This window comes from Pleuronectes platessa, chromosome 5, assembly GCF_947347685.1.
Source record: "Pleuronectes platessa chromosome 5, fPlePla1.1, whole genome shotgun sequence".
Taxonomy (NCBI): Eukaryota; Metazoa; Chordata; class Actinopteri; order Pleuronectiformes; family Pleuronectidae; genus Pleuronectes; species Pleuronectes platessa.
In genome coordinates, this window is record NC_070630.1 from 20,237,871 (window position 1) to 20,256,326 (window position 18,456).

An 18,456-nucleotide genomic window follows, 5' to 3' on the forward strand; every position below is an offset into this window, starting at 1 on the left:
AGAGATGATGAAAGACATATCAAAGTTTTAGCAAGCCTAATGTGGAGTCAATCAGTGTTGTTCAGGTGCTGACCTTGACTATGTAGAAAGGTAAGAGTGCTATAAATGTGGTACATCTTTAACTGTAGGTCCCACCGAGATTTGAACTCGGATCACTGGATTCAGAGTCCAGAGTGCTAGCCATTACACCATGGAACCCTGTTCAGTTGAGGTAATCTGAGGCCCGCAAGCCCATCTCATCCACAAGTTAGATGCTTGGAGAGATGCTGTGAATAGAATTCAAAATGTGTTTGCAAAGGAAAACACCCGATGCAGTTAATCTCTCCAGTGACCAAGTAACTGCATAGGTAAGCTGTCAGAAGTTGGATTTGAACCCAGCGCCTTAGACCGCTCGGCCATCCTGACTACTAAAACATATAAATAAGCCCAAAAAATTCGATCAAAAGCTAGTAAAGATATCGGCAAATGTGAGTTTTAAAAAGTTGAAGCCAAATGTGAGATTTAAAAAGTTGAAACAATCAAAAGGCCTCGGGTGCAAATATCTTGCCTGTAGAGATGATGAAAGAGATATCAAAGTTTTAGCAAGCCTAATGTGGAGTCAATCAGTGTTGTTCAGGTGCTGACCTTGACTATGTAGAAAGGTAAGAGTGCTATAAATGTGGTACATCTTTAACTGTAGGTCCCACCGAGATTTGAACTCGGATCACTGGATTCAGTTGTGGTAATCTGAGGCCCGCAAGCCAATCTCATCCACCAGTTAGATGCTTGGAGAGATGCTGTGAATAGAATTCAAAATGTGTTTGCAAAGGAAAACACCCGATGCAGTTAATCTCTCCAGTGACCAAGTAACTGCATAGGTAAGCTGTCAGAAGTGGGATTTGAACCCACGCCTCCAATGGAGACTGCGTCCTGAACGCAGCGCCTTAGACCGCTCGGCCATCCTGACTACTAAAACATATAAATAAGCCCAAAAAATTCGATCAAAAGCTAGTAAAGATATCGGCAAATGTGAGTTTTAAAAAGTTGAAGCCAAATGTGAGATTTAAAAAGTTGAAACAATCAAAAGGCCTCGGGTGCAAATATCTTGCCTATTGAGATGATGAAAGAGATATCAAAGTTTTAGCAAGCCTAATGTGGAGTCAATCAGTGTTGTCCAGGTGCTGACCTTGACTATGTAGAAAGGTAAGAGTGCTATAAATGTGGTACATCTTTAACTGTAGGTCCCACCGAGATTTGAACTCGGATCACTGGATTCAGAGTCCAGAGTGCTAGCCATTACACCATGGAACCCTGTTCAGTTGAGGTAATCTGAGGCCCGCAAGGCCATCTCATCCACCAGTTAGATGCTTGGAGAGATGCTGTGAATAGAATTCAAAATGTGTTTGCAAAGGAAAACACGCGATGCAGTTAATCTCTCCAGTGACCAAGTAACTGCATAGGTAAGCTGTCAGAAGTAGGATTTGAACCCACGCCTCCAATGGAGACTGCGACCTGAACGCAGCGCCTTAGACCGCTCGGCCATCCTGACTACTAAAACATATAAATAAGCCCAAAAAATTCGATCAAAAGCTAGTAAAGATATGGGCAAATGTGAGTTTTAAAAAGTTGAAGCCAAATGTGAGATTTAAAAAGTTGAAACAATCAAAAGGCCTCGGGTGCAAATATCTTGCCTGTAGAGATGATGAAAGAGATATCAAAGTTTTAGCAAGCCTAATGTGGAGTCAATCAGTGTTGTTCAGGTGCTGACCTTGACTATGTAGAAAGGTAAGAGTGCTATAAATGTGGTACATCTTTAACTGTAGGTCCCACCGAGATTTGAACTCGGATCACTGGATTCAGTTGTGGTAATCTGAGGCCCGCAAGCCAATCTCATCCACCAGTTAGATGCTTGGAGAGATGCTGTGAATAGAATTCAAAATGTGTTTGCAAAGGAAAACACCCGATGCAGTTAATCTCTCCAGTGACCAAGTAACTGCATAGGTAAGCTGTCAGAAGTTGGATTTGAACCCCCACCTCCAATGGAGACTGCGACCTGAAGGCAGCACCTTAGACCGCTCGGCCATCCTGACTACTCAAACATATAAATAAGCCCAAAAAATTCGATCAAAAGCTAGCAAAGATATCGGCAAATGTGAGATTTAAAAAGTTGAAACGATCAAAATGCCTCAGGTGCAAATATCTTGCCTATTGAGATGATGAAAGACATATCAAAGTTTTAGCAAGGCTGATGTGGAGTCAATCAGTGTTGTTCAGGTGCTGACCTTGACTATGTAGAAAGGTAAGAGTGCTATAAATGTGGTACATCTTTAACTGTAGGTCCCACCGAGATTTGAACTCGGATCACTGGATGCAGAGTCCAGAGTGCTAGCCATTACACCATGGAACCCTGTTCAGTTGAGGTAATCTTAGGCCCGCAACCCCATCTCATCCACCAGTTAGATGCTTAGAGAGATGCTGTGAATAGAATTCAAAATGTGTTTGCAAAGGAAAACACGCGATGCAGTTAATCTCTCCAGTGACCAAGTAACTGCATAGGTAAGCTGTCAGAAGTGGGATTTGAACCCACGCCTCCAATGGAGACTGCGACCTGAACGCAGCGCCTTAGACCGCTCGGCCATCCTGACTACTAAAACATATAAATAAGCCCAAAAAATTCGATCAAAAGCTAGTAAAGATATCGGCAAATGTGAGTTTTAAAAAGTTGAAGCCAAATGTGAGATTTAAAAAGTTGAAACAATCAAAAGGCCTCGGGTGCAAATATCTTGCCTATTGAGATGATGAAAGAGATATCAAAGTTTTAGCAAGCCTAATGTGGAGTCAATCAGTGTTGTTCAGGTGCTGACCTTGACTATGTAGAAAGGTAAGAGTGCTATAAATGTAGTACATCTTTAACTGTAGGTCCCACCGAGATTTGAACTCGGATCACTGGATTCAGTTGTGGTAATCTGAGGCCCGCAAGCCAATCTCATCCACCAGTTAGATGCTTGGAGAGATGCTGTGAATAGAATTCAAAATGTGTTTGCAAAGAAAACACGCGATGCAGTTAATCTCTCCAGTGAACAAGTAACTGCATAGGTAAGCTGTCAGAAGTGGGATTTGAACCCACGCCTCCAATGGAGACTGCGACCTGAACGCAGCGCCTTAGACCGCTCGGCCATCCTGACTACTAAAACATATAAATAAGCCCAAAAAATTCGATCAAAAGCTAGTAAAGATATCGGCAAATGTGAGTTTTAAAAAGTTGAAGCCAAATGTGAGATTTAAAAAGTTGAAACAATCAAAAGGCCTCGGGTGCAAATATCTTGCCTATTGAGATGATGAAAGAGATATCAAAGTTTTAGCAAGCCTAATGTGGAGTCAATCAGTGTTGTTCAGGTGCTGACCTTGACTATGTAGAAAGGTAAGAGTGCTATAAATGTGGTACATCTTTAACTGTAGGTCCCACCGAGATTTGAACTCGGATCACTGGATTCAGTTGTGGTAATCTGAGGCCCGCAAGCCAATCTCATCCACAAGTTAGATGCTTGGAGAGATGCTGTGAATAGAATTCAAAATGTGTTTGCAAAGGAAAACACCCGATGCAGTTAATCTCTCCAATGACCAAGTAACTGCATAGGTAAGCTGTCAGAAGTTGGATTTGAACCCACGCCTCCAATGGAGACTGCGACCTGAACGCAGCGCCTTAGACTGCTCGGCCATCCTGACTACTCAAACATATAAATAAGCCCAAAAAATTCGATCAAAAGCTAGCAAAGATATCGGCAAATGTGAGATTTAAAAAGTTGAAACAATCAAAAGGCCTCGGGTGCAAATATCTTGCCTATTGAGATGATGAAAGAGATATCAAAGTTTTAGCAAGCCTAATGTGGAGTCAATCAGTGTTGTTCAGGTGCTGACCTTGACTATGTAGAAAGGTAAGAGTGCTATAAATGTGGTACATCTTTAACTGTAGGTCCCACCGAGATTTGAACTCGGATCACTGGATTCAGAGTCCAGAGTGCTAGCCATTACACCATGGAACCCTGTTCAGTTGAGGTAATCTTAGGCCCGCAAGCCCATCTCATCCACCAGTTAGATGCTTGGAGAGATGCTGTGAATAGAATTCAAAATGTGTTTGCAAAGGAAAACACCCGATGCAGTTAATCTCTCCAGTGACCAAGTAACTGCATAGGTAAGCTGTCAGAAGTGGGATTTAAACCCACGCCTCCAATGGAGACTGCGACCTGAACGCAGCGCCTTAGACCGCTCGGCCATCCTGACTACTAAAACATATAAATAAGCCCAAAAAATTCGATCAAAAGCTAGTAAAGATATAGGCAAATGTGAGTTTTAAAAAGTTGAAGCCAAATGTGAGATTTAAAAAGTTGAAACAATCAAAAGGCCTCGGGTGCAAATATCTTGCCTGTAGAGATGATGAAAGAGATATCAAAGTTTTAGCAAGCCTAATGTGGAGTCAATCAGTGTTGTTCAGGTGCTGACCTTGACTATGTAGAAAGGTAAGAGTGCTATAAATGTGGTACATCTTTAACTGTAGGTCCCACCGAGATTTGAACTCGGATCACTGGATTCAGAGTCCAGAGTGCTAGCCATTACACAATGGAACCCTGTTCAGTTGTGGTAATCTGAGGCCCGCAAGCCAATCTCATCCACCAGTTAGATGCTTGGAGAGATGCTGTGAATAGAATTCAAAATGTGTTTGCAAAGGAAAACACCCGATGCAGTTAATCTCTCCAGTGACCAAGTAACTGCATAGGTAAGCTGTCAGAAGTGGGATTTGAACCCACGCCTCCAATGGAGACTGCGACCTGAACGCAGCGCCTTAGACCGCTCGGCCATCCTGACTACTCAAACATATAAATAAGCCCAAAAAATTCGATCAAAAGCTAGCAAAGATATCGGCAAATGTGAGATTTAAAAAGTTGAAGCCAAATGTGAGATTTAAAAAGTTGAAACAATCAAAAGGCCTCGGGTGCAAATATCTTGCCTATTGAGATGATGAAAGAGATATCAAAGTTTTAGCAAGCCTAATGTGGAGTCAATCAGTGTTGTTCAGGTGCTGACCTTGACTATGTAGAAAGGTAAGAGTGCTATAAATGTGGTACATCTTTAACTGTAGGTCCCACCGAGATTTGAACTCGGATCACTGGATTCAGTTGTGGTAATCTGAGGCCCGCAAGCCAATCTCATCCACCAGTTAGATGCTTGGAGAGATGCTGTGAATAGAATTCAAAATGTGTTTGCAAAGGAAAACACCCGATGCAGTTAATCTCTCCAATGACCAAGTAACTGCATAGGTAAGCTGTCAGAAGTTGGATTTGAACCCACGCCTCCAATGGAGACTGCGACCTGAACGCAGCGCCTTAGACCGCTCGGTCATCCTGACTACTAAAACATATAAATAAGCCCAAATATTCGATCAAAAGCTAGTAAAGATATAGGCAAATGTGAGTTTTAAAAAGTTGAAGCCAAATGTGAGATTTAAAAAGTTGAAACAATCAAAAGGCCTCGGGTGCAAATATCTTGCCTGTAGAGATGATGAAAGAGATATCAAAGTTTTAGCAAGCCTAATGTGGAGTCAATCAGTGTTGTTCAGGTGCTGACCTTGACTATGTAGAAAGGTAAGAGTGCTATAAATGTAGTACATCTTTAACTGTAGGTCCCACCGAGATTTGAACTCGGATCACTGGATTCAGTTGTGGTAATCTGAGGCCCGCAAGCCAATCTCATCCACCAGTTAGATGCTTGGAGAGATGCTGTGAATAGAATTCAAAATGTGTTTGCAAAGAAAACACGCGATGCAGTTAATCTCTCCAGTGAACAAGTAACTGCATAGGTAAGCTGTCAGAAGTTGGATTTGAACCCCCACCTCCAATGGAGACTGCGACCTGAAGGCAGCACCTTAGACCGCTCGGCCATCCTGACTACTCAAACATATAAATAAGCCCAAAAAATTCGATCAAAAGCTAGCAAAGATATCGGCAAATGTGAGATTTAAAAAGTTGAAACGATCAAAATGCCTCAGGTGCAAATATCTTGCCTATTGAGATGATGAAAGACATATCAAAGTTTTAGCAAGGCTGATGTGGAGTCAATCAGTGTTGTTCAGGTGCTGACCTTGACTATGTAGAAAGGTAAGAGTGCTATAAATGTGGTACATCTTTAACTGTAGGTCCCACCGAGATTTGAACTCGGATCACTGGATTCAGAGTCCAGAGTGCTAGCCATTACACCATGGAACCCTGTTCAGTTGAGGTAATCTTAGGCCCGCAACCCCATCTCATCCACCAGTTAGATGCTTGGAGAGATGCTGTGAATAGAATTCAAAATGTGTTTGCAAAGGAAAACACGCGATGCAGTTAATCTCTCCAGTGACCAAGTAACTGCATAGGTAAGCTGTCAGAAGTGGGATTTGAACCCACGCCTCCAATGGAGACTGCGACCTGAACGCAGCGCCTTAGACCGCTCGGCCATCCTGACTACTAAAACATATAAATAAGCCCAAAAAATTCGATCAAAAGCTAGTAAAGATATCGGCAAATGTGAGTTTTAAAAAGTTGAAGCCAAATGTGAGATTTAAAAAGTTGAAACAATCAAAAGGCCTCGGGTGCAAATATCTTGCCTGTAGAGATGATGAAAGAGATATCAAAGATTTAGCAAGCCTAATGTGGAGTCAATCAGTGTTGTTCAGGTGCTGACCTTGACTATGTAGAAAGGTAAGAGTGCTATAAATGTAGTACATCTTTAACTGTAGGTCCCACCGAGATTTGAACTCGGATCACTGGATTCAGTTGTGGTAATCTGAGGCCCGCAAGCCAATCTCATCCACCAGTTAGATGCTTGGAGAGATGCTGTGAATAGAATTCAAAATGTGTTTGCAAAGAAAACACGCGATGCAGTTAATCTCTCCAGTGAACAAGTAACTGCATAGGTAAGCTGTCAGAAGTGGGATTTGAACCCACGCCTCCAATGGAGACTGCGACCTGAACGCAGCGCCTTAGACCGCTCGGCCATCCTGACTACTAAAACATATAAATAAGCCCAAAAAATTCGATCAAAAGCTAGTAAAGATATCGGCAAATGTGAGTTTTAAAAAGTTGAAGCCAAATGTGAGATTTAAAAAGTTGAAACAATCAAAAGGCCTCGGGTGCAAATATCTTGCCTATTGAGATGATGAAAGAGATATCAAAGTTTTAGCAAGCCTAATGTGGAGTCAATCAGTGTTGTCCAGGTGCTGACCTTGACTATGTAGAAAGGTAAGAGTGCTATAAATGTGGTACATCTTTAACTGTAGGTCCCACCGAGATTTGAACTCGGATCACTGGATTCAGAGTCCAGAGTGCTAGCCATTACACCATGGAACCCTGTTCAGTTGAGGTAATCTGAGGCCCGCAAGCCCATCTCATCCACCAGTTAGATGCTTGGAGAGATGCTGTGAATAGAATTCAAAATGTGTTTGCAAAGGAAAACACGCGATGCAGTTAATCTCTCCAGTGACCAAGTAACTGCATAGGTAAGCTGTCAGAAGTGGGATTTGAACCCACGCCTCCAATGGAGACTGCGACCTGAACGCAGTGCCTTAGACCGCTCGGCCATCCTGACTACTAAAACATATAAATAAGCCCAAAAAATTCGATCAAAAGCTAGTAAAGATATGGGCAAATGTGAGTTTTAAAAAGTTGAAGCCAAATGTGAGATTTAAAAAGTTGAAACAATCAAAAGGCCTCGGGTGCAAATATCTTGCCTGTAGAGATGATGAAAGAGATATCAAAGTTTTAGCAAGCCTAATGTGGAGTCAATCAGTGTTGTTCAGGTGCTGACCTTGACTATGTAGAAAGGTAAGAGTGCTATAAATGTGGTACATCTTTAACTGTAGGTCCCACCGAGATTTGAACTCGGATCACTGGATTCAGTTGTGGTAATCTGAGGCCCGCAAGCCAATCTCATCCACCAGTTAGATGCTTGGAGAGATGCTGTGAATAGAATTCAAAATGTGTTTGCAAAGGAAAACACCCGATGCAGTTAATCTCTCCAGTGACCAAGTAACTGCATAGGTAAGCTGTCAGAAGTTGGATTTGAACCCCCACCTCCAATGGAGACTGCGACCTGAAGGCAGCACCTTAGACCGCTCGGCCATCCTGACTACTCAAACATATAAATAAGCCCAAAAAATTCGATCAAAAGCTAGCAAAGATATCGCCAAATGTGAGATTTAAAAAGTTGAAACGATCAAAATGCCTCAGGTGCAAATATCTTGCCTATTGAGATGATGAAAGACATATCAAAGTTTTAGCAAGGCTGATGTGGAGTCAATCAGTGTTGTTCAGGTGCTGACCTTGACTATGTAGAAAGGTAAGAGTGCTATAAATGTGGTACATCTTTAACTGTAGGTCCCACCGAGATTTGAACTCGGATCACTGGATTCAGAGTCCAGAGTGCTAGCCATTACACCATGGAACCCTGTTCAGTTGAGGTAATCTTAGGCCCGCAACCCCATCTCATCCACCAGTTAGATGCTTGGAGAGATGCTGTGAATAGAATTCAAAATGTGTTTGCAAAGGAAAACACGCGATGCAGTTAATCTCTCCAGTGACCAAGTAACTGCATAGGTAAGCTGTCAGAAGTGGGATTTGAACCCACGCCTCCAATGGAGACTGCGACCTGAACGCAGCGCCTTAGACCGCTCGGCCATCCTGACTACTAAAACATATAAATAAGCCCAAAAAATTCGATCAAAAGCTAGTAAAGATATCGGCAAATGTGAGTTTTAAAAAGTTGAAGCCAAATGTGAGATTTAAAAAGTTGAAACAATCAAAAGGCCTCGGGTGCAAATATCTTGCCTGTAGAGATGATGAAAGAGATATCAAAGATTTAGCAAGCCTAATGTGGAGTCAATCAGTGTTGTTCAGGTGCTGACCTTGACTATGTAGAAAGGTAAGAGTGCTATAAATGTAGTACATCTTTAACTGTAGGTCCCACCGAGATTTGAACTCGGATCACTGGATTCAGTTGTGGTAATCTGAGGCCCGCAAGCCAATCTCATCCACCAGTTAGATGCTTGGAGAGATGCTGTGAATAGAATTCAAAATGTGTTTGCAAAGAAAACACGCGATGCAGTTAATCTCTCCAGTGAACAAGTAACTGCATAGGTAAGCTGTCAGAAGTGGGATTTGAACCCACGCCTCCAATGGAGACTGCGACCTGAACGCAGCGCCTTAGACCGCTCGGCCATCCTGACTACTAAAACATATAAATAAGCCCAAAAAATTCGATCAAAAGCTAGTAAAGATATCGGCAAATGTGAGTTTTAAAAAGTTGAAGCCAAATGTGAGATTTAAAAAGTTGAAACAATCAAAAGGCCTCGGGTGCAAATATCTTGCCTATTGAGATGATGAAAGAGATATCAAAGTTTTAGCAAGCCTAATGTGGAGTCAATCAGTGTTGTCCAGGTGCTGACCTTGACTATGTAGAAAGGTAAGAGTGCTATAAATGTGGTACATCTTTAACTGTAGGTCCCACCGAGATTTGAACTCGGATCACTGGATTCAGAGTCCAGAGTGCTAGCCATTACACCATGGAACCCTGTTCAGTTGAGGTAATCTGAGGCCCGCAAGCCCATCTCATCCACCAGTTAGATGCTTGGAGAGATGCTGTGAATAGAATTCAAAATGTGTTTGCAAAGGAAAACACGCGATGCAGTTAATCTCTCCAGTGACCAAGTAACTGCATAGGTAAGCTGTCAGAAGTGGGATTTGAACCCACGCCTCCAATGGAGACTGCGACCTGAACGCAGTGCCTTAGACCGCTCGGCCATCCTGACTACTAAAACATATAAATAAGCCCAAAAAATTCGATCAAAAGCTAGTAAAGATATGGGCAAATGTGAGTTTTAAAAAGTTGAAGCCAAATGTGAGATTTAAAAAGTTGAAACAATCAAAAGGCCTCGGGTGCAAATATCTTGCCTGTAGAGATGATGAAAGAGATATCAAAGTTTTAGCAAGCCTAATGTGGAGTCAATCAGTGTTGTTCAGGTGCTGACCTTGACTATGTAGAAAGGTAAGAGTGCTATAAATGTGGTACATCTTTAACTGTAGGTCCCACCGAGATTTGAACTCGGATCACTGGATTCAGTTGTGGTAATCTGAGGCCCGCAAGCCAATCTCATCCACCAGTTAGATGCTTGGAGAGATGCTGTGAATAGAATTCAAAATGTGTTTGCAAAGGAAAACACCCGATGCAGTTAATCTCTCCAGTGACCAAGTAACTGCATAGGTAAGCTGTCAGAAGTTGGATTTGAACCCCCACCTCCAATGGAGACTGCGACCTGAAGGCAGCACCTTAGACCGCTCGGCCATCCTGACTACTCAAACATATAAATAAGCCCAAAAAATTCGATCAAAAGCTAGCAAAGATATCGGCAAATGTGAGATTTAAAAAGTTGAAACGATCAAAATGCCTCAGGTGCAAATATCTTGCCTATTGAGATGATGAAAGACATATCAAAGTTTTAGCAAGGCTGATGTGGAGTCAATCAGTGTTGTTCAGGTGCTGACCTTGACTATGTAGAAAGGTAAGAGTGCTATAAATGTGGTACATCTTTAACTGTAGGTCCCACCGAGATTTGAACTCGGATCACTGGATTCAGAGTCCAGAGTGCTAGCCATTACACCATGGAACCCTGTTCAGTTGAGGTAATCTTAGGCCCGCAACCCCATCTCATCCACCAGTTAGATGCTTGGAGAGATGCTGTGAATAGAATTCAAAATGTGTTTGCAAAGGAAAACACGCGATGCAGTTAATCTCTCCAGTGACCAAGTAACTGCATAGGTAAGCTGTCAGAAGTGGGATTTGAACCCACGCCTCCAATGGACACTGCGACCTGAACGCAGCGCCTTAGACCGCTCGGCCATCCTGACTACTAAAACATATAAATAAGCCCAAAAAATTCGATCAAAAGCTAGTAAAGATATCGGCAAATGTGAGTTTTAAAAAGTTGAAGCCAAATGTGAGATTTAAAAAGTTGAAACAATCAAAAGGCCTCGGGTGCAAATATCTTGCCTATTGAGATGATGAAAGAGATATCAAAGTTTTAGCAAGCCTAATGTGGAGTCAATCAGTGTTGTCCAGGTGCTGACCTTGACTATGTAGAAAGGTAAGAGTGCTATAAATGTGGTACATCTTTAACTGTAGGTCCCACCGAGATTTGAACTCGGATCACTGGATTCAGAGTCCAGAGTGCTAGCCATTACACCATGGAACCCTGTTCAGTTGAGGTAATCTGAGGCCCGCAAGCCCATCTCATCCACCAGTTAGATGCTTGGAGAGATGCTGTGAATAGAATTCAAAATGTGTTTGCAAAGGAAAACACGCGATGCAGTTAATCTCTCCAGTGACCAAGTAACTGCATAGGTAAGCTGTCAGAAGTGGGATTTGAACCCACGCCTCCAATGGAGACTGCGACCTGAACGCAGTGCCTTAGACCGCTCGGCCATCCTGACTACTAAAACATATAAATAAGCCCAAAAAATTCGATCAAAAGCTAGTAAAGATATGGGCAAATGTGAGTTTTAAAAAGTTGAAGCCAAATGTGAGATTTAAAAAGTTGAAACAATCAAAAGGCCTCGGGTGCAAATATCTTGCCTGTAGAGATGATGAAAGAGATATCAAAGTTTTAGCAAGCCTAATGTGGAGTCAATCAGTGTTGTTCAGGTGCTGACCTTGACTATGTAGAAAGGTAAGAGTGCTATAAATGTGGTACATCTTTAACTGTAGGTCCCACCGAGATTTGAACTCGGATCACTGGATTCAGTTGTGGTAATCTGAGGCCCGCAAGCCAATCTCATCCACCAGTTAGATGCTTGGAGAGATGCTGTGAATAGAATTCAAAATGTGTTTGCAAAGGAAAACACCCGATGCAGTTAATCTCTCCAGTGACCAAGTAACTGCATAGGTAAGCTGTCAGAAGTTGGATTTGAACCCCCACCTCCAATGGAGACTGCGACCTGAAGGCAGCACCTTAGACCGCTCGGCCATCCTGACTACTCAAACATATAAATAAGCCCAAAAAATTCGATCAAAAGCTAGCAAAGATATCGGCAAATGTGAGATTTAAAAAGTTGAAACGATCAAAATGCCTCAGGTGCAAATATCTTGCCTATTGAGATGATGAAAGACATATCAAAGTTTTAGCAAGGCTGATGTGGAGTCAATCAGTGTTGTTCAGGTGCTGACCTTGACTATGTAGAAAGGTAAGAGTGCTATAAATGTGGTACATCTTTAACTGTAGGTCCCACCGAGATTTGAACTCGGATCACTGGATTCAGAGTCCAGAGTGCTAGCCATTACACCATGGAACCCTGTTCAGTTGAGGTAATCTTAGGCCCGCAACCCCATCTCATCCACCAGTTAGATGCTTGGAGAGATGCTGTGAATAGAATTCAAAATGTGTTTGCAAAGGAAAACACGCGATGCAGTTAATCTCTCCAGTGACCAAGTAACTGCATAGGTAAGCTGTCAGAAGTGGGATTTGAACCCACGCCTCCAATGGACACTGCGACCTGAACGCAGCGCCTTAGACCGCTCGGCCATCCTGACTACTAAAACATATAAATAAGCCCAAAAAATTCGATCAAAAGCTAGTAAAGATATGGGCAAATGTGAGTTTTAAAAAGTTGAAGCCAAATGTGAGATTTAAAAAGTTGAAACAATCAAAAGGCCTCGGGTGCAAATATCTTGCCTGTAGAGATGATGAAAGAGATATCAAAGTTTTAGCAAGCCTAATGTGGAGTCAATCAGTGTTGTTCAGGTGCTGACCTTGACTATGTAGAAAGGTAAGAGTGCTATAAATGTGGTACATCTTTAACTGTAGGTCCCACCGAGATTTGAACTCGGATCACTGGATTCAGTTGTGGTAATCTGAGGCCCGCAAGCCAATCTCATCCACCAGTTAGATGCTTGGAGAGATGCTGTGAATAGAATTCAAAATGTGTTTGCAAAGGAAAACACCCGATGCAGTTAATCTCTCCAGTGACCAAGTAACTGCATAGGTAAGCTGTCAGAAGTTGGATTTGAACCCCCACCTCCAATGGAGACTGCGACCTGAAGGCAGCACCTTAGACCGCTCGGCCATCCTGACTACTCAAACATATAAATAAGCCCAAAAAATTCGATCAAAAGCTAGCAAAGATATCGGCAAATGTGAGATTTAAAAAGTTTAAACGATCAAAATGCCTCAGGTGCAAATATCTTGCCTATTGAGATGATGAAAGACATATCAAAGTTTTAGCAAGGCTGATGTGGAGTCAATCAGTGTTGTTCAGGTGCTGACCTTGACTATGTAGAAAGGTAAGAGTGCTATAAATGTGGTACATCTTTAACTGTAGGTCCCACCGAGATTTGAACTCGGATCACTGGATTCAGAGTCCAGAGTGCTAGCCATTACACCATGGAACCCTGTTCAGTTGAGGTAATCTTAGGCCCGCAACCCCATCTCATCCACCAGTTAGATGCTTGGAGAGATGCTGTGAATAGAATTCAAAATGTGTTTGCAAAGGAAAACACGCGATGCAGTTAATCTCTCCAGTGACCAAGTAACTGCATAGGTAAGCTGTCAGAAGTGGGATTTGAACCCACGCCTCCAATGGAGACTGCGACCTGAACGCAGCGCCTTAGACCGCTCGGCCATCCTGACTACTAAAACATATAAATAAGCCCAAAAAATTCGATCAAAAGCTAGTAAAGATATGGGCAAATGTGAGTTTTAAAAAGTTGAAGCCAAATGTGAGATTTAAAAAGTTGAAACAATCAAAAGGCCTCGGGTGCAAATATCTTGCCTGTAGAGATGATGAAAGAGATATCAAAGTTTTAGCAAGCCTAATGTGGAGTCAATCAGTGTTGTTCAGGTGCTGACCTTGACTATGTAGAAAGGTAAGAGTGCTATAAATGTGGTACATCTTTAACTGTAGGTCCCACCGAGATTTGAACTCGGATCACTGGATTCAGAGTCCAGAGTGCTAGCCATTACACAATGGAACCCTGTTCAGTTGTGGTAATCTGAGGCCCGCAAGCCCATCTCATCCACAAGTTAGATGCTTGGAGAGATGCTGTGAATAGAATTCAAAATGTGTTTGCAAAGGAAAACACCCGAGGCAGTTAATCTCTCCAGTGACCAAGTAACTGCATAGGTAAGCTGTCAGAAGTTGGATTTGAACCCAGCGCCTTAGACCGCTCGGCCATCCTGACTACTAAAACATATAAATAAGCCCAAAAAATTCGATCAAAAGCTAGTAAAGATATCGGCAAATGTGAGTTTTAAAAAGTTGAAGCCAAATGTGAGATTTAAAAAGTTGAAACAATCAAAAGGCCTCGGGTGCAAATATCTTGCCTATTGAGATGATGAAAGAGATATCAAAGTTTTAGCAAGCCTAATGTGGAGTCAATCAGTGTTGTTCAGTTGCTGACCTTGACTATGTAGAAAGGTAAGAGTGCTATAAATGTGGTACATCTTTAACTGTAGGTCCCACCGAGATTTGAACTCGGATCACTGGATTCAGAGTCCAGAGTGCTAGCCATTACACCATGGAACCCTGGTCAGTTGAGGTAATCTGAGGCCCGCAAGCCCATCTCATCCACAAGTTAGATGCTTGGAGAGATGCTGTGAATAGAATTCAAAATGTGTTTGCAAAGGAAAACACCCGATGCAGTTAATCTCTCCAGTGACCAAGTAACTGCATAGGTAAGCTGTCAGAAGTTGGATTTGAACCCAGCGCCTTAGACCGCTCGGCCATCCTGACTACTAAAACATATAAATAAGCCCAAAAAATTCGATCAAAAGCTAGTAAAGATATGGGCAAATGTGAGTTTTAAAAAGTTGAAGCCAAATGTGAGATTTAAAAAGTTGAAACAATCAAAAGGCCTCGGGTGCAAATATCTTGCCTGTAGAGATGATGAAAGAGATATCAAAGTTTTAGCAAGCCTAATGTGGAGTCAATCAGTGTTGTTCAGGTGCTGACCTTGACTATGTAGAAAGGTAAGAGTGCTATAAATGTGGTACATCTTTAACTGTAGGTCCCACCGAGATTTGAACTCGGATCACTGGATTCAGAGTCCAGAGTGCTAGCCATTACACAATGGAACCCTGTTCAGTTGTGGTAATCTGAGGCCCGCAAGCCCATCTCATCCACAAGTTAGATGCTTGGAGAGATGCTGTGAATAGAATTCAAAATGTGTTTGCAAAGGAAAACACCCGATGCAGTTAATCTCTCCAGTGACCAAGTAACTGCATAGGTAAGCTGTCAGAAGTTGGATTTGAACCCAGCGCCTTAGACCGCTCGGCCATCCTGACTACTAAAACATATAAATAAGCCCAAAAAATTCGATCAAAAGCTAGTAAAGATATCGGCAAATGTGAGTTTTAAAAAGTTGAAGCCAAATGTGAGATTTAAAAAGTTGAAACAATCAAAAGGCCTCGGGTGCAAATATCTTGCCTATTGAGATGATGAAAGAGATATCAAAGTTTTAGCAAGCCTAATGTGGAGTCAATCAGTGTTGTTCAGGTGCTGACCTTGACTATGTAGAAAGGTAAGACTGCTATAAATGTGGTACATCTTTAACTGTAGGTCCCACCGAGTTTTGAACTCGGATCACTGGATTCAGAGTCCAGAGTGCTAGCCATTACACCATGGAACCCTGTTCAGTTGAGGTAATCTTAGGCCCGCAACCCCATCTCATCCACCAGTTAGATGCTTGGAGAGATGCTGTGAATAGAATTCAAAATGTGTTTGCAAAGGAAAACACCCGATGCAGTTAATCTCTCCAGTGACCAAGTAACTGCATAGGTAAGCTGTCAGAAGTGGGATTTAAACCCACGCCTCCAATGGAGACTGCGACCTGAACGCAGCGCCTTAGACCGCTCGGCCATCCTGACTACTAAAACATATAAATAAGCCCAAAAAATTCGATCAAAAGCTAGTAAAGATATGGGCAAATGTGAGTTTTAAAAAGTTGAAGCCAAATGTGAGATTTAAAAAGTTGAAACAATCAAAAGGCCTCGGGTGCAAATATCTTGCCTGTAGAGATGATGAAAGAGATATCAAAGTTTTAGCAAGCCTAATGTGGAGTCAATCAGTGTTGTTCAGGTGCTGACCTTGACTATGTAGAAAGGTAAGAGTGCTATAAATGTGGTACATCTTTAACTGTAGGTCCCACCGAGATTTGAACTCGGATCACTGGATTCAGAGTCCAGAGTGCTAGCCATTACACAATGGAACCCTGTTCAGTTGTGGTAATCTGAGGCCCGCAAGCCCATCTCATCCACAAGTTAGATGCTTGGAGAGATGCTGTGAATAGAATTCAAAATGTGTTTGCAAAGGAAAACACCCGATGCAGTTAATCTCTCCAGTGACCAAGTAACTGCATAGGTAAGCTGTCAGAAGTTGGATTTGAACCCAGCGCCTTAGACCGCTCGGCCATCCTGACTACTAAAACATATAAATAAGCCCAAAAAATTCGATCAAAAGCTAGTAAAGATATCGGCAAATGTGAGTTTTAAAAAGTTGAAGCCAAATGTGAGATTTAAAAAGTTGAAACAATCAAAAGGCCTCGGGTGCAAATATCTTGCCTATTGAGATGATGAAAGAGATATCAAAGTTTTAGCAAGCCTAATGTGGAGTCAATCAGTGTTGTTCAGGTGCTGACCTTGACTATGTAGAAAGGTAAGAGTGCTATAAATGTGGTACATCTTTAACTGTAGGTCCCACCGAGATTTGAACTCGGATCACTGGATTCAGTTGTGGTAATCTGAGGCCCGCAAGCCAATCTCATCCACCAGTTAGATGCTTGGAGAGATGCTGTGAATAGAATTCAAAATGTGTTTGCAAAGGAAAACACCCGATGCAGTTAATCTCTCCAATGACCAAGTAACTGCATAGGTAAGCTGTCAGAAGTTGGATTTGAACCCACGCCTCCAATGGAGACTGCGACCTGAACGCAGCGCCTTAGACTGCTCGGCCATCCTGACTACTCAAACATATAAATAAGCCCAAAAAATTCGATCAAAAGCTAGCAAAGATATCGGCAAATGTGAGATTTAAAAAGTTGAAACAATCAAAAGGCCTCGGGTGCAAATATCTTGCCTATTGAGATGATGAAAGAGATATCAAAGTTTTAGCAAGCCTAATGTGGAGTCAATCAGTGTTGTTCAGGTGCTGACCTTGACTATGTAGAAAGGTAAGAGTGCTATAAATGTGGTACATCTTTAACTGTAGGTCCCACCGAGATTTGAACTCGGATCACTGGATTCAGAGTCCAGAGTGCTAGCCATTACACCATGGAACCCTGTTCAGTTGAGGTAATCTTAGGCCCGCAAGCCCATCTCATCCACCAGTTAGATGCTTGGAGAGATGCTGTGAATAGAATTCAAAATGTGTTTGCAAAGGAAAACACCCGATGCAGTTAATCTCTCCAGTGACCAAGTAACTGCATAGGTAAGCTGTCAGAAGTGGGATTTAAACCCACGCCTCCAATGGAGACTGCGACCTGAACGCAGCGCCTTAGACCGCTCGGCCATCCTGACTACTAAAACATATAAATAAGCCCAAAAAATTCGATCAAAAGCTAGTAAAGATATGGGCAAATGTGAGTTTTAAAAAGTTGAAGCCAAATGTGAGATTTAAAAAGTTGAAACAATCAAAAGGGCTCGGGTGCAAATATCTTGCCTGTAGAGATGATGAAAGAGATATCAAAGTTTTAGCAAGCCTAATGTGGAGTCAATCAGTGTTGTTCAGGTGCTGACCTTGACTATGTAGAAAGGTAAGAGTGCTATAAATGTGGTACATCTTTAACTGTAGGTCCCACCGAGATTTGAACTCGGATCACTGGATTCAGAGTCCAGAGTGCTAGCCATTACACAATGGAACCCTGTTCAGTTGTGGTAATCTGAGGCCCGCAAGCCCATCTCATCCACAAGTTAGATGCTTGGAGAGATGCTGTGAATAGAATTCAAAATGTGTTTGCAAAGGAAAACACCCGATGCAGTTAATCTCTCCAGTGACCAAGTAACTGCATAGGTAAGCTGTCAGAAGTTGGATTTGAACCCAGCGCCTTAGACCGCTCGGCCATCCTGACTACTAAAACATATAAATAAGCCCAAAAAATTCGATCAAAAGCTAGTAAAGATATCGGCAAATGTGAGTTTTAAAAAGTTGAAGCCAAATGTGAGATTTAAAAAGTTGAAACAATCAAAAGGCCTCGGGTGCAAATATCTTGCCTATTGAGATGATGAAAGAGATATCAAAGTTTTAGCAAGCCTAATGTGGAGTCAATCAGTGTTGTTCAGGTGCTGACCTTGACTATGTAGAAAGGTAAGAGTGCTATAAATGTGGTACATCTTTAACTGTAGGTCCCACCGAGATTTGAACTCGGATCACTGGATTCAGTTGTGGTAATCTGAGGCCCGCAAGC

General features: G+C 42.3%; 41 non-coding genes across 41 annotated transcripts; all 41 read right to left on the reverse strand.

Annotated features, from left to right (window-relative positions):
• Nucleotides 1-126: 126 nt before the first annotated feature.
• On the reverse strand, nucleotides 127-198 carry trnaq-cug (transfer RNA glutamine (anticodon CUG)). The gene has a single exon. It is a non-coding gene; the product is annotated as a tRNA-Gln (tRNA).
• Nucleotides 199-863: 665 nt separating this feature from the next.
• On the reverse strand, nucleotides 864-946 carry trnal-cag (transfer RNA leucine (anticodon CAG)). The gene has a single exon. It is a non-coding gene; the product is annotated as a tRNA-Leu (tRNA).
• A 272-nt stretch (nucleotides 947-1,218) lies between these two features.
• trnaq-cug (transfer RNA glutamine (anticodon CUG)) lies at nucleotides 1,219-1,290 on the reverse strand. The gene has a single exon. It is a non-coding gene; the product is annotated as a tRNA-Gln (tRNA).
• A 155-nt stretch (nucleotides 1,291-1,445) lies between these two features.
• trnal-cag (transfer RNA leucine (anticodon CAG)) lies at nucleotides 1,446-1,528 on the reverse strand. The gene has a single exon. It is a non-coding gene; the product is annotated as a tRNA-Leu (tRNA).
• Nucleotides 1,529-2,314: 786 nt separating this feature from the next.
• trnaq-cug (transfer RNA glutamine (anticodon CUG)) lies at nucleotides 2,315-2,386 on the reverse strand. The gene has a single exon. It is a non-coding gene; the product is annotated as a tRNA-Gln (tRNA).
• A 155-nt stretch (nucleotides 2,387-2,541) lies between these two features.
• On the reverse strand, nucleotides 2,542-2,624 carry trnal-cag (transfer RNA leucine (anticodon CAG)). Its single transcript has one exon. It is a non-coding gene; the product is annotated as a tRNA-Leu (tRNA).
• Nucleotides 2,625-3,081: 457 nt separating this feature from the next.
• trnal-cag (transfer RNA leucine (anticodon CAG)) lies at nucleotides 3,082-3,164 on the reverse strand. The gene has a single exon. It is a non-coding gene; the product is annotated as a tRNA-Leu (tRNA).
• A 458-nt stretch (nucleotides 3,165-3,622) lies between these two features.
• Nucleotides 3,623-3,705, reverse strand: trnal-cag (transfer RNA leucine (anticodon CAG)). Its single transcript has one exon. It is a non-coding gene; the product is annotated as a tRNA-Leu (tRNA).
• Nucleotides 3,706-3,950: 245 nt separating this feature from the next.
• Nucleotides 3,951-4,022, reverse strand: trnaq-cug (transfer RNA glutamine (anticodon CUG)). Its single transcript has one exon. It is a non-coding gene; the product is annotated as a tRNA-Gln (tRNA).
• A 155-nt stretch (nucleotides 4,023-4,177) lies between these two features.
• On the reverse strand, nucleotides 4,178-4,260 carry trnal-cag (transfer RNA leucine (anticodon CAG)). Its single transcript has one exon. It is a non-coding gene; the product is annotated as a tRNA-Leu (tRNA).
• Nucleotides 4,261-4,532: 272 nt separating this feature from the next.
• Nucleotides 4,533-4,604, reverse strand: trnaq-cug (transfer RNA glutamine (anticodon CUG)). Its single transcript has one exon. It is a non-coding gene; the product is annotated as a tRNA-Gln (tRNA).
• Nucleotides 4,605-4,759: 155 nt separating this feature from the next.
• trnal-cag (transfer RNA leucine (anticodon CAG)) lies at nucleotides 4,760-4,842 on the reverse strand. Its single transcript has one exon. It is a non-coding gene; the product is annotated as a tRNA-Leu (tRNA).
• A 458-nt stretch (nucleotides 4,843-5,300) lies between these two features.
• Nucleotides 5,301-5,383, reverse strand: trnal-cag (transfer RNA leucine (anticodon CAG)). Its single transcript has one exon. It is a non-coding gene; the product is annotated as a tRNA-Leu (tRNA).
• A 784-nt stretch (nucleotides 5,384-6,167) lies between these two features.
• trnaq-cug (transfer RNA glutamine (anticodon CUG)) lies at nucleotides 6,168-6,239 on the reverse strand. The gene has a single exon. It is a non-coding gene; the product is annotated as a tRNA-Gln (tRNA).
• Nucleotides 6,240-6,394: 155 nt separating this feature from the next.
• On the reverse strand, nucleotides 6,395-6,477 carry trnal-cag (transfer RNA leucine (anticodon CAG)). The gene has a single exon. It is a non-coding gene; the product is annotated as a tRNA-Leu (tRNA).
• A 457-nt stretch (nucleotides 6,478-6,934) lies between these two features.
• On the reverse strand, nucleotides 6,935-7,017 carry trnal-cag (transfer RNA leucine (anticodon CAG)). Its single transcript has one exon. It is a non-coding gene; the product is annotated as a tRNA-Leu (tRNA).
• A 272-nt stretch (nucleotides 7,018-7,289) lies between these two features.
• trnaq-cug (transfer RNA glutamine (anticodon CUG)) lies at nucleotides 7,290-7,361 on the reverse strand. Its single transcript has one exon. It is a non-coding gene; the product is annotated as a tRNA-Gln (tRNA).
• Nucleotides 7,362-7,516: 155 nt separating this feature from the next.
• On the reverse strand, nucleotides 7,517-7,599 carry trnal-cag (transfer RNA leucine (anticodon CAG)). The gene has a single exon. It is a non-coding gene; the product is annotated as a tRNA-Leu (tRNA).
• A 786-nt stretch (nucleotides 7,600-8,385) lies between these two features.
• Nucleotides 8,386-8,457, reverse strand: trnaq-cug (transfer RNA glutamine (anticodon CUG)). The gene has a single exon. It is a non-coding gene; the product is annotated as a tRNA-Gln (tRNA).
• A 155-nt stretch (nucleotides 8,458-8,612) lies between these two features.
• On the reverse strand, nucleotides 8,613-8,695 carry trnal-cag (transfer RNA leucine (anticodon CAG)). The gene has a single exon. It is a non-coding gene; the product is annotated as a tRNA-Leu (tRNA).
• Nucleotides 8,696-9,152: 457 nt separating this feature from the next.
• trnal-cag (transfer RNA leucine (anticodon CAG)) lies at nucleotides 9,153-9,235 on the reverse strand. The gene has a single exon. It is a non-coding gene; the product is annotated as a tRNA-Leu (tRNA).
• Nucleotides 9,236-9,507: 272 nt separating this feature from the next.
• On the reverse strand, nucleotides 9,508-9,579 carry trnaq-cug (transfer RNA glutamine (anticodon CUG)). The gene has a single exon. It is a non-coding gene; the product is annotated as a tRNA-Gln (tRNA).
• Nucleotides 9,580-9,734: 155 nt separating this feature from the next.
• Nucleotides 9,735-9,817, reverse strand: trnal-cag (transfer RNA leucine (anticodon CAG)). The gene has a single exon. It is a non-coding gene; the product is annotated as a tRNA-Leu (tRNA).
• Nucleotides 9,818-10,603: 786 nt separating this feature from the next.
• trnaq-cug (transfer RNA glutamine (anticodon CUG)) lies at nucleotides 10,604-10,675 on the reverse strand. Its single transcript has one exon. It is a non-coding gene; the product is annotated as a tRNA-Gln (tRNA).
• Nucleotides 10,676-10,830: 155 nt separating this feature from the next.
• trnal-cag (transfer RNA leucine (anticodon CAG)) lies at nucleotides 10,831-10,913 on the reverse strand. Its single transcript has one exon. It is a non-coding gene; the product is annotated as a tRNA-Leu (tRNA).
• A 272-nt stretch (nucleotides 10,914-11,185) lies between these two features.
• On the reverse strand, nucleotides 11,186-11,257 carry trnaq-cug (transfer RNA glutamine (anticodon CUG)). Its single transcript has one exon. It is a non-coding gene; the product is annotated as a tRNA-Gln (tRNA).
• A 155-nt stretch (nucleotides 11,258-11,412) lies between these two features.
• trnal-cag (transfer RNA leucine (anticodon CAG)) lies at nucleotides 11,413-11,495 on the reverse strand. The gene has a single exon. It is a non-coding gene; the product is annotated as a tRNA-Leu (tRNA).
• Nucleotides 11,496-12,281: 786 nt separating this feature from the next.
• trnaq-cug (transfer RNA glutamine (anticodon CUG)) lies at nucleotides 12,282-12,353 on the reverse strand. Its single transcript has one exon. It is a non-coding gene; the product is annotated as a tRNA-Gln (tRNA).
• A 155-nt stretch (nucleotides 12,354-12,508) lies between these two features.
• On the reverse strand, nucleotides 12,509-12,591 carry trnal-cag (transfer RNA leucine (anticodon CAG)). Its single transcript has one exon. It is a non-coding gene; the product is annotated as a tRNA-Leu (tRNA).
• A 786-nt stretch (nucleotides 12,592-13,377) lies between these two features.
• On the reverse strand, nucleotides 13,378-13,449 carry trnaq-cug (transfer RNA glutamine (anticodon CUG)). The gene has a single exon. It is a non-coding gene; the product is annotated as a tRNA-Gln (tRNA).
• A 155-nt stretch (nucleotides 13,450-13,604) lies between these two features.
• trnal-cag (transfer RNA leucine (anticodon CAG)) lies at nucleotides 13,605-13,687 on the reverse strand. Its single transcript has one exon. It is a non-coding gene; the product is annotated as a tRNA-Leu (tRNA).
• A 272-nt stretch (nucleotides 13,688-13,959) lies between these two features.
• trnaq-cug (transfer RNA glutamine (anticodon CUG)) lies at nucleotides 13,960-14,031 on the reverse strand. Its single transcript has one exon. It is a non-coding gene; the product is annotated as a tRNA-Gln (tRNA).
• A 479-nt stretch (nucleotides 14,032-14,510) lies between these two features.
• On the reverse strand, nucleotides 14,511-14,582 carry trnaq-cug (transfer RNA glutamine (anticodon CUG)). Its single transcript has one exon. It is a non-coding gene; the product is annotated as a tRNA-Gln (tRNA).
• Nucleotides 14,583-15,061: 479 nt separating this feature from the next.
• Nucleotides 15,062-15,133, reverse strand: trnaq-cug (transfer RNA glutamine (anticodon CUG)). The gene has a single exon. It is a non-coding gene; the product is annotated as a tRNA-Gln (tRNA).
• Nucleotides 15,134-15,612: 479 nt separating this feature from the next.
• On the reverse strand, nucleotides 15,613-15,684 carry trnaq-cug (transfer RNA glutamine (anticodon CUG)). The gene has a single exon. It is a non-coding gene; the product is annotated as a tRNA-Gln (tRNA).
• A 155-nt stretch (nucleotides 15,685-15,839) lies between these two features.
• trnal-cag (transfer RNA leucine (anticodon CAG)) lies at nucleotides 15,840-15,922 on the reverse strand. Its single transcript has one exon. It is a non-coding gene; the product is annotated as a tRNA-Leu (tRNA).
• Nucleotides 15,923-16,194: 272 nt separating this feature from the next.
• trnaq-cug (transfer RNA glutamine (anticodon CUG)) lies at nucleotides 16,195-16,266 on the reverse strand. The gene has a single exon. It is a non-coding gene; the product is annotated as a tRNA-Gln (tRNA).
• Nucleotides 16,267-16,931: 665 nt separating this feature from the next.
• On the reverse strand, nucleotides 16,932-17,014 carry trnal-cag (transfer RNA leucine (anticodon CAG)). The gene has a single exon. It is a non-coding gene; the product is annotated as a tRNA-Leu (tRNA).
• A 245-nt stretch (nucleotides 17,015-17,259) lies between these two features.
• Nucleotides 17,260-17,331, reverse strand: trnaq-cug (transfer RNA glutamine (anticodon CUG)). Its single transcript has one exon. It is a non-coding gene; the product is annotated as a tRNA-Gln (tRNA).
• Nucleotides 17,332-17,486: 155 nt separating this feature from the next.
• On the reverse strand, nucleotides 17,487-17,569 carry trnal-cag (transfer RNA leucine (anticodon CAG)). The gene has a single exon. It is a non-coding gene; the product is annotated as a tRNA-Leu (tRNA).
• A 272-nt stretch (nucleotides 17,570-17,841) lies between these two features.
• Nucleotides 17,842-17,913, reverse strand: trnaq-cug (transfer RNA glutamine (anticodon CUG)). Its single transcript has one exon. It is a non-coding gene; the product is annotated as a tRNA-Gln (tRNA).
• Nucleotides 17,914-18,456: the final 543 nt, after the last annotated feature.